Genomic DNA, 9406 nt, shown 5'->3' with positions numbered 1-9406 from the left:
TTTAATTTCAAATACAATGTATATTTTATTTTTCTATTTTACAGTGAGTATTTTAAATATAATGTTTTACCCAACACTTTATATGTGTGCATCAGGTCACAGAGGGGTTGAACTGGAGTTCTACCAGATCAACCCAGTTCACCATATGTATGCTTATACAAATCCAAACATAAACTTCCAAATATTTATGAACACACACTCACACATACACACATATCTGTGCAATTTTTATATTTGTTATTGCAGTTTAATGATGGTCTCCTCCACTAGACTGTAAGATCCATGTATGTAGGAAATATGACAATATACAAAAAAATCTGCATATACTATTAATTTGTATGACCTACACAAAACAGTATCTTGGACATTTCAAGAATCAACATTTTCTAATTAATGAAGTGCAAAGATCACTTGAAGTGTCAGTAAAGTGACTTACAATGTGAAATAATGATCAGTAATGCAGTGTTTAAAATATATACAGCAATCTTGGGAAAGTTCAGAAACTTTAATAAAGAAATTTACTTAGAAAAACAATCATGATTAAATGTTAAATATCTAGGTTTTATTCATAAGGATAAAATGAATAATATGGTTAACATGAATTTAAATAAATGTATATGCCCTTTTTCTCATTGTCAGAGATAAATAATTGGGCTTAAATAAAATTTAAAATAAAGTAATTCTCCTTTCCTGTCAAAAATAATTTTAATAGTATTTTGAAAACATGTTAAAATTCTAGTCACTGAATTTTGTTTACACATTATAGTTTATGTTTGAGTAGTTTACAATTCAAATTCTCATAAGGTGAAATAAGCCGATTAACTCCCAAGTGTTACTGCATTTTTTTTTGACTATGTGTTTCTAAACTGATATATTAAATGTTAAACTAAAATTAAGTGAAAATGAAAACCATATGGAAAATAATCTTAAAATTTGTATAGCACAAATATTCTTCTACCCAAGCCTAGACATAAGTGCGTATATGTTTGTGTGTGTTGCAAATCACACCTGTTAGCAGGCTGTACGAGAAAGAAAGCCTGATCAACAACATGGTGAATGATGTTAACACAATTGCTTAGTCGGAGTGCAGTATATTTTTAAGTTTTTTTAAAGCATTTTTTAAATCACTCAACCATATCTTGTGAAAATACTTCCACACTGTTATTGCTGTATTTCGTTATCTTTTTTATGTCACATACTTACTATAGGCTGAGTATTCGTGTCCCCCAAAATTCATATGTAGAAGTTCTAACTCACAATGTGATGGTATTAGTAGGCTTTGCTAGGAGATCAGATCATAGGAGTAGAGCCCTCGTAGAAGGGATTAGTGCCCTTATAAAAGCAACCCCAGAGAGGTCCCTTGTCCCTTCCACCAACTAAGAACGGTGAGAAGTAGACAATCTGAAACCCAGAAGAAGTCTCTCACCAGAACTTGACCATGCTGGCACCCTGATCTCAGACTTTCAGCCTCCTGAAATGTGAAGAATAAATTTATGTTGTTATAGCCACTCCCTCTATGTTACTTTGTGGTAGCACTCCAGACTGACTAAGACAATACATTTCACTGTGTAGAAATTTCATAATTCATTCAATTGTTCTAACAGGAATTTTCTTGAGGAATGATAGAATAAACATTTGTCTCCCTAATATTACTATTCATTTCTATAGGATAAATTACACAAACCGAATGTTGTCCCTTATTTTTCACAATTCTGTAAGGTTTCTAAGTAATTACACTTATTTTCGAGACATAGGACCTAAGGGACAGGAAAGTTAAGTGCCTTTTTTATAGTCACATAGTATTTTCTCTTTATGTGCATACCTGTGAATAAAAGAATAAAGTTAATTAAGTGATATTTTAAATAACACCTGTTAATATGTTTGCTCACTTTTTTTTTTCTCTCTCTGATGTACACAGTATAGCTCTAAGATAAATTACTTGCTTCATGGTAAATAAGTTCCACCCTGGGTTTTCTACCAGTGTGCCACTGTCATGTGTAGGGTACACATGTGCCTCATGCCACTTATACCCTTGTCCTGAGCCCCCAGTGAGATCTCTTCAGGACAGAAAAAAGCCTCCAGTGTGCCATGCAAATGTCATTATCTCAATGTATGTTAGTATGAGAGTGTTTGGGAGGTTGTCTTAATGATTTGGTAAATTTGCAAGATTTATAACTATGAATCGTGTCTCTGGAAAAAAGCGATATAGCTGGGCAGAATCATAATTTCTTGGTCAGTCATATAAGTTGGCTTAAATCTAGACAGTAATATTTAAGGGATAGCTCAATCAAATGCCCAATATATTATTTCCTAGGAGATTCCTGACTTCACTAAGCAAGACAGCAATGTGTAAGCCTTGAATATTACTTTTTTCCTCTCTTCTCATTATAGGTTAAGCTAACTATGTAGTATCTTTAATAAAATTTAAACAGGATGGATTCAACCTTAAATTTCTTAAAATCTGCTATCTGAAAATGTGACAGGATGGAGAACTAAAAATGGGAGAAAGTGATGGAGCCAATATCTTACAGACAAAGAAAAACTTGTCCTAAAACAATAAATCTACACTCCTCTCATAAATAATGCACTTCCTGTAATGTGGTTTGATTTTGGCTTTCTAAAGTTTAAAAACTTCTCTTATATATTCTCTTCTGCACTGTAGGTTAAAAAATGGAGGGTGCCTTGTATGCCTGTATGTGTTGAATATGCAGTAAGCCACTATCAATATCGCTTCTGGAAGTCTATGACCTTTATGCAAATTTACATATTTTTAAATAACCAAATTGAAACACTGTTGGGAGATAATTCTTCTTCGGTTTCACATTTCTGTATATCTTACAAGCAGAGACAAAGATTAATTAGTTCCTGATTATCTTTTCAGGGCTATCTGTATAGCAAACGGCCTCGGAAGAGACAGAGATGGTCTCCTGCATGAGAAGAGGAAAGACATGCTTACTGGACAGTATAAAATATTGGATTCCCTGAGCTCAGGTTTCCTCTGCTGTAATGTAACACGTTGATTTTGGAGGTGTCACCTTGCCTTCTCATCCCCTTGTGGGAATGATGGCTCAGAGAACTGGCAGAAAAGAGTGTCGGTATCCTGCAACTACTATCGTTCTGAGTGATAAAATGCCATGTCCCTGACAGGCTCTCATGCCTTCCCCTGGTGTATGGGAAACTGTAGCAGGCTAACTTCTTAGCTTGCAAATAGGATAAAACCTTAGATCTTTTGGTTATTGACAAATGCTAAATAAGATGGAGTTAATTTATTTCTAAAAATAATCACAGAATTATATACAGATACACACATGAATGCGTACACAAACTGTTTTATCTTTTCGTGTGTTTTAGAGTGTATTCAAGGACATAAAATAGTTGATGAACATACTTTCCTAAGAAATGTCTATGTCAAATTTCAAGCTGAAATGCTAGTGAGAAAATTTTTAACTGAACTGTTGTATAGTGACTGCACACACTGCTGCGATAATAGTTGTCTTTTAATATAACGGGAATTTTAGAAATTCTTCCAACCCATTATTTACTTTGTTTGACATCTACATGCTTTAAGTAGTGTTAAATTAATGCATTTTAAACATGTGGGTACATGCTCCATGCCTCTAAATATATTTTAGATACAGGTTTCTTTGATCTTATAATGAAATTCCCTAGTTACAAAATCACAGATGAAATGGTAGACAGATGATGGAAACTAATAGACTCTCCTTACATAGTCCCTAATATATGTACAAGAAAATAGCAGAGCACAAATAAATGGGGCACATCCAAACTAATAGCCTGAGGATTTCATTTAAGGGAGTGTTTCCACCCCAGTGGTTAGTACCATAAGAAACCAAGTCAAATAGTTCTGAACTTTTCAGAAGCAATAGAGGGGAAAGTGCAAAGTTCAAATGAGAACATCCTTGATATTAGCTCTGAATAATTAATTTTAAGATCTTTTTCTTCCTGGATGGTTTTAAAATTTGTTACCATACCACATAAACAATCAAAATCATCACAGAATGCACGAAGGCACTGTTGATGAGAACATTTCATATTTATTATAGTGTTATTTGACAAATGGTACCTGATTCAGCTATCACTCAGCTTTTCCTATGATAGAATATTTGATCCCCAAGAAAATGTTTATCTTTCACTTGTTTGATTTAAATAATATATATGATGAGCCAAAATCTTCAGAGCTACTTGTTCTAAGTTAAAGTAGAAAAACGTAGTACTATCTGGAGGTGAAATAATTTTGGAGTTTTACCCAATCGTTCATATTTATTGAAATGAAATCATGTAGGTCTGAGGATATCATAGATGTCTTCAGAACGTTGCTTATTTTTCCCATGATAATATAAACAAATAGTCTTTCTCCTAAATGTGATAGAATGTGGCCCTAATGTTAAATTCCTTAACTTACTTTTCCAGTGTGGCAGAGTCATTCGAAAATCAATACATCTCATCTATCTGTAGGTATGTTTGTTCCTAAATGCAAATAGATGACAATGTATATATCAATCTAAATTAAACTGTTTATCATTACATAATTCATTTATATATATATTTAAAGATTATTTCTTTATTTATTTGAGAGAGAGAGAGAGAGCACGAGTGGGGGTGAGGGGCGGGGGGGGAGAGAGAAAGACAGAGAGAGGGAGAGAGGGAAAGAAGCAGACTCCCTACTGAGCAGGAAGCCGGACATGGGGCTCAATCCCAAGATCCGGGGATTATGACCTGAGCCAAAGGCAGACACAACCCACTGAGCCACTGAGGCAGCCCTAGATATCACATTTATATTTTTAACACAGTAAAATGTTATACAGTACAATAGTTAAAGAATTAGTTATGAAATAAAATAATTTATGATCTCACTTTGCAGATACTTTATATGAACCAGTTTACTAACTTTCTAAGGTTCCTGTGATAAAATACTACAAATTACATGGCTTAAACAATGGATATTTATTGTCTCACACTTAATGTAAGTTAGAAGTCCATAATCCAGACATCTATCGCGTTCGTTCCTTCTGAGATATGGGAAGGAAATGTGAAATCCAGGCCTTTCTCCTTGGCTGTAGAAAGCTGAATCCTCCTTACATCTCTTCATATCATCTTCCTTCTGTGAATGGCCCCGTGTCCAAATTTCTTTTTCTTACAAGGATGCCGGTCATACTGAATAAGCTCATTGTAATTTGATTATCTCTGTAAATATGCTCTCTTCACCGAAGCTTACACTCTGAGCTACTGGGGGTTAGGTCTTCAACATATATATTTTGGGGAGGACACTGTCCAACTCATAACGGTCAGCTTGTACCATATAATTTTGGAAAATCAAAGGATAACAGACAGACTTATTACAAGCTATTATAAGCTACTGTTGAAGTTACGTGATTTTTTAAAAAAGATTTTATCTATTTCTTTGAAAGAGAGATGGCAGAGGGAGAGGGAGAGGGAGAAGGAGACTGGCCGCTGACTGAGAGGAGAGCCCTATGTGGGGCTCGATCCCAAGACCCCTAGATCATGACCTGAGCCCAAGGCAACCACTTAACTGACTGAGCCACCCAGGTGCCTCTTATGTGATTTTTATTCATGGGGAAACTGACACCATAAAACAGTGTATCACTGTGATTTTTAAGATGGTGTCTAAACCATATTTTCAGATTTTAACAGAGTAAACTCTAATATGAGTTTATTTCTTAACATATTTACTTTAATTTTAAAAGTCAAAATCATTTCAACGCCCAGTACCAGATGGCTTCCCTAGTGAATCCTACCAAACATACAAAGAATAATTGACACCAGTCTTCCCCAAATTCCTCCAAATTTTGAAAAGGACAGAGTACTTCCAAATTCATTTTATGAGGCCAGCATTGCCCTGATAAAAGTGCAAGAAAAAGACACTGCAAGAAAGGAAAACTATAGACCATTATCCCTGATGAACATAGATTGGAAAAAACCTCAACAAAACACTAGCAAGCAGAATTCAACAGCACACTAAAAGGATTATACACCGCAGTCATGTGGGATTTATTTCTGGAATGCAAGGATTGTCAACGTATTAAAATGAATCACTGTAGTTCATTACATTAACAAGATGAAGGGAAAAAGTTATACAGACATGATCATCTCAACTGATGCAGAAAAAGCATTTAACAAAATTCAACACCATTGCATGACAAAAAAAAAAAAAGCACACACAATACATTACAAATAGAATAAAACTACTTCAGCATAATAAAGACCATAACAAGTTCACAAGCTAACATCATACTTGAAAGTGAAAGACTGAAAGCTTTTCCTCTCAGATCAGGAATAAGAGAAGGATCCCTGCTTTTACTACTTCTATTTAATGTAATTTAGGAAGTCCAAGGCAAGAAAAATATAGGTATCTAAATTGGAAAAGAAGAAATTAAATTATCTCTGTTCACCAATGACATACTCTTATATGTATAAAATCCTACAGATCATGCACCCCCACCCCCACCCCCCACAGTAGACCTAACACTAATCTAACAAAATACAAAATGTAAAATCAGCTCAAAAGCCCAGTTGCATTTCTACAACTAAGAATAAACAATACCAAAAGAAAATTAAGAAAACAATTCCATTTACAATAGCACCAAAAAGAATAAACTACTTGGGGCGCCTGGGTGGCTCAGTGGTTTAAGCATCTGCCTTTGGCTCAGGTCATGATGTTAGGGTCCTGGGATCGAGCCGCATGTCAGGCTCCCTGCTCAGGGGGAGCCTGCTTCTCCCTCTCCCTCTGCCTGCCACTCTGCCCTCTTGTGCTCTCTCTCCCTCTGTCAAATAAATAAATAAAATCTTAAAAAAAGAAAAAGAAAAGAAAAAATGAAATACTTAGGAATTAACGGGGGGGGGTGAAAGACCAATACACTGAACACTATAAAACATTTCCGAAAGAAATTAAAGAATTCATAGAGAAATGGAAAGACTTCTTGTGTTCATGAATTGGAAGACATAATATTGTCAAGATATTTTACTATCCACAATAATCTAAAGATTCAGTGCATTCCTTATGAGAATCCCAATTAACATTTTTTGCAGAAATAGAAAAACTTATCCCAAAAAAAACCCTAAATAGCCATAACCATTTTTGAAACAATGAGTTAAGTTAGAGGTCTGCCTCTTTGAAAACTTACCACAAAGCTACAGTAATCAAAACAGTGTTGTACTGGCACTAAAAACAAACATATAGACCAATGGAATAGAACAGGGATCCCAGAAATAAACCCTCATATATCTAGTCAAATGATTTTCAACAATGGTGCCACGACAATTCAAAGGGGAAAAGACAGTCTTTTCAACCAATGGCATTGGGGAAACTACATATTCACATGCAAAAAAATGAAGTTGAACCAAATAAGATAATGAACACTTATCTTGCATTATACACACACACACACACACACACATCTCAAAATGTATCAAAGACCTAAACCTAATAACTAAAATTATAAACCTCTTAGAAACAAAACAAAATCAAACATAAGAAAAAAGCTTCATGACATTGGATTTGACCATGATTTCATAGGTATGAAAACAAAAGAGTGGGCAACAAAAGAAAAAAATAAAATGGAGTACATCAAACAAAAACTGTGCATCAAATAACATATTAACAGAATGAAAAGGCAAATCATGGAAAGAGAGAAAATATTTGCAAGTTATAGACCTGATAAGGTGTTAATATCCAGAATATATAAGAACTCCTACAACTCAACAGCCAAAAAGTCATGCAATGGGATTAATAAATGGGCAAAGCACTTGAATAATATTTCCCCAAAGAAGATATGTAAACTGCCAGTAAACAAATGAAAACACTCAAAATCACTAAGACTTAGAGAAATGAAAAATAAAAGCCACTATAAGATACCACCTCAAACCCATTAGGATGACTGTTGTCTAAAAAAGAAGCGTTGGAGAGGATATGGAGAAGCCGGAACACTTGTGCCCTTCTGGACCGTTGGTGGGAATGTAAAAAAGTGCAATCGCTATGGAAAACAGTGTGGTGGTTCCTCAAAAAAATGAAAATAAACTTACCATACAACTTAACAATTCCCCTTCCGGGTATATACCCAAAAGAATTAAAATAAGGAGCCCAATGAGACATTAGTAGGTCCCTGTTCATAGCAGTATTATTCATGATTGCCAAAAGGTAGAAGAAAACCAAGAGTCTTTCCATTGACCAATGAACGGATAAGCAAAATGTGATAAACATTTATAAAAAGTATGCAATGAAATACTATTCAGCCTTAAAAAGAAAGTAAATTCTGACATGTGCTACAACATGGATGAAGCTTGAGGACATTATGTGAAGTGAAATAAACCAATCAGCAAAAAAACAAATACTGCGTGATTCCATATAAGAGGTACCTAGAATAGTCAAATTATACAACACTATGAATGCACCTAATGACAAGCAACAATACATTTAAGAATGGTTAATCTGTCAAATATATGTGTGTTTCACCACAATTTTAAAAAATCTAAAAATCATTTCATAAAAATATTTTAATTAGTACTGCTTTGATGTAAATATCACTAGATGAATTTTACATACTTAAAGATGTTCTATTATAATAAGGTTCTTTTTCATTTTCCATTGCATAGCATGACTCATTTATTTTATAACTTGGAAGTTGGCACCTTTTGACTCCCTTCCAACATTAACTTCTAATGTTAGAGTGATGTCAATGCACTATTTTTCTACAATCGTTAATATCAGCAAAATACATATTACATTTGATATTGAATGCAATAATGACAGAACTAAGTCATAAAAAATCTAATTTGAAGTTTCCTTTTAAAATATAGGGGAATTAACCATGTTCTATTTTAATGGTAATTAATCAGAAAAAACTGAAATCTGTATCACCAGGCTTGTCTTGCTCTTGACCTTTAACCACTAAGATATTTCTAGGAAGCAATAAAATCTCAAAGTAAAGAAAAGTTTGGATATGTTATTACTCCTTTTAAAATCATATATGTGTCTGTGTATGTGTTTGTTTGTATTTATAATCATAAAATATTCTCAGGGAAATATTTAAACATAGCAAGCAAATTTAAATGCATTAATAGAAACGCAATAACCAATTTTTATTACTATTACTAAAACAATCAATAAATTTATGTTCCTAGCTGTAATCTTATTTTTTTTTTTTTAAAGATTTTTTTTTATTTATTTATTCGACAGAGATAGAGACAGCCAGCGAGAGAGGGAACACAAGCAGGGGGAGTGGGAGAGGAAGAAGCAGGCTCATAGAGGAGGAGCCTGACGTGGGGCTCGAACCCGGAACGCCAGGATCACGCCCTGAGCCGAAGGCAGACGCTTTAACCGCTGTGCCACCCAGGCGCCCCTGTAATCTTATTTTAAATTGCTAGGACT

Source organism: Ursus americanus, chromosome 10 (genome assembly GCF_024610735.1).
Source record: "Ursus americanus isolate L20-20 chromosome 10, mUrsAme1.1.p, whole genome shotgun sequence".
NCBI lineage: Eukaryota > Metazoa > Chordata > Mammalia > Carnivora > Ursidae > Ursus > Ursus americanus.
This window is presented reverse-complemented; position numbering follows the sequence as displayed.